General features: G+C 41.0%; 1 protein-coding gene across 1 annotated transcript in view; it reads left to right on the top strand.

The window, feature by feature from the left end:
* The window catches only part of tsnare1 (T-SNARE Domain Containing 1), a 274,201-nt gene that overhangs the window by 222,467 nt on the left and 49,234 nt on the right, over positions 1–2,500 (top strand). The window lies entirely within an intron of this gene.

A 2,500-nucleotide genomic window follows, 5' to 3' on the forward strand; every position in this document is an offset into this window, starting at 1 on the left:
AAGTAAAAACGGGTTTTCCCGTGGTTTGGTAGTCAATGTGTTAACAGTTGCTATGGCTTCAGGAGAAAAGCAGATACAAAATGAGATGGAGAAGACTGTCACAGCAAATTGAGCTAATGTCATGTGCTAATGTTACTTACTCCTCCTCTTGTCTTCGGGTAGCCTCCGACCCGTTTTCGTTTTTAAATGTATAAAACAACTACTTAATGTTAATGTATTTCATCAAGGCTTTTTGACTTTGTTAGAACCATCTAGTTGAGTATATTTCTGAAGTACAGAACTGTTTATTAGTGTTTATTACGTCATTATAAAACACGGGTCATACACGACCCGAGGACCAAGGATGGTAACAGAATTCGAAGACAAGACAAGGGTTAAAGAGTTTCATATGCAAATTTGATTTTCATAACTTTCATACTTCCTTCAGTCCTTTTGGACTGTGTCCTCTAACCTTGTAATGTAAGGCTTAACGTCATGGGCTATTCAATACCTTGCCACAGCACAACTCAAAGGTCGTTCTCTCATTTGCCATTGGGATGATTGGACAAGAAGAACTTTCAAAAGTGACTCCGTGTTGATTGACAGAGAAGAAACATTATCATTATTTCCAAAAAGGAGGGGTGATGATATCCAAAAGCAAGAAGTCTTTACTTCAGAAAGATAAGTGTATGGCCATGTTCCAGCCAGGGCCGCTGACAGCTTTCGCCGAGCCCAGTATAAATCTGATATAAAAGATCCCCCCCCCCCAATACATAATACATTGTAACGAGATCCCCGCCTCCTGAGGGGCTGGTCTATGCCAAAAATGCCCGGGCCGGTTTTAGGCCCCAGCCCAGCCATGGATGGGAGGTAGTGATTAGATTTAAACCCAGTAACTTGTACTCCTGTACCTTATCACCTCCAAATCCATGGAGTTGCTGATGATTACATGGAAGGGAATTATCGGCTGTACCTTAGTTGGATACCTTTTTTGGCAAGAAAAAGGGTGAAGCTGATTTAGCAAATGATGGGGAAATTTATACACACATTTCATGTCTTAGTTCAATATAGTGAAAGACCTTGGGGATCAGCCTGATTTTCATGCAAGTAAATGCTTCATCTCATGTTAGGCCTGCACGATTAAAGCCTGGCTCAAACTACACGACTATCGCGGTGATTCTCGGCTGAAAACCCCCCTTACGACAATCGCTGGAACGTTACCCCCCAGGACCATCGCAAGCGATTGTCGGGAAAGATTTCCTCGTCGTGAGCGACGTTCTACGATAGAACTTTGGCAGCTCAAAAAGTCGCCGATCGCTAGTCGTAGAAATCAAACAGTGTTTGATATTTGCGACTGGAAATAGAACGTCGGGCATTGTCTCAGTTGCTGCGAGCAGCGACAAGATTGACAGTTGCGATTCTCTTCTAGTGTGCGGTGCACCCCGACGCCAAAATCGGACACACAATCGCTAGTCGTGTAGTTTGAGCCTGGCTTTACTATATCCTTTTTAAAACCCAAAGCTTTGATAGGAAACGATGAATGGAGTGACCATCTCCATCTCATCTGCTATGAAGGTTCTGTGGGATAATGAGGAAGGGGCTCTATTCAGAGAGACAGCACTACAGAAACACGAAGGAGCTGAGGCTTCACATTTGACAAGTTATTACTACCTCCGCAAAGGAAGTTATGTTTTCGGTCGTGGTGGTTTGTATGTTTGTCTCTCTGTCGGTTTGGTTGTTTTTTTTGTCTGTTAGCAGGATAACTCAACATGCACCGATTTGGCTGAAATTTTGTGGAGTTGTTGGAAATGACAAAGGGAACGAGTGTGATTAAACTTTGGTGGTGATCTGGATCACGATGCTGATCCAGGAAATTGAAAAATGATAATTCACCATTGCATGATAGGGCGAATTTTGACATCCCATTTTCCAACTCTACAGAAACAAGGCAGAAAGACTTTGAAAAAAATAGGTTGTAACATAGTCAAATGTTCTATCAAACATCTTGGAGGAGGTCTGCACTCTCTGAGTGCATTTCTAGTTTCTGATGTAGATAGCTCTAAACATAAAATGTAAATGATTTGATGGATTCAAGATCAGTCAAGGTTTTGGAGTAAATACAGAGCATATAAAGGTGTAAACAAGATATTTGTAGGTTCATATTGAAAGTTGAACATTAAATGAATACTAAACTGACATGTTTGTTGTTGTTTTTATTGATAAATGATCATGTAAAATCTCTAACAATCTTGCACAATATACTTATCCACCCATTGTTTACACTTTTTTACATAAATTCTATAATATTGATCATAGACCTTTCCAAGCTTTATACATATATTCATACTTGCGCTTCACAATATAGAGCAGAGGACGACACCAACAATATTCGTTAAACATTTTGCATGATAGCATTAGCCTCAGGGTAGAAAGGAAATGCAAGGAAAAAGGCTACACTGGGTGTGGATTCCAATATGCGGACTTCCGCCCTCCCTTGCTCACTTGCCTGCTTGTGACCTCA

This window comes from Engraulis encrasicolus, chromosome 5 (genome assembly GCF_034702125.1).
Source record: "Engraulis encrasicolus isolate BLACKSEA-1 chromosome 5, IST_EnEncr_1.0, whole genome shotgun sequence".
In the NCBI taxonomy this organism is placed as follows: Eukaryota; Metazoa; Chordata; class Actinopteri; order Clupeiformes; family Engraulidae; genus Engraulis; species Engraulis encrasicolus.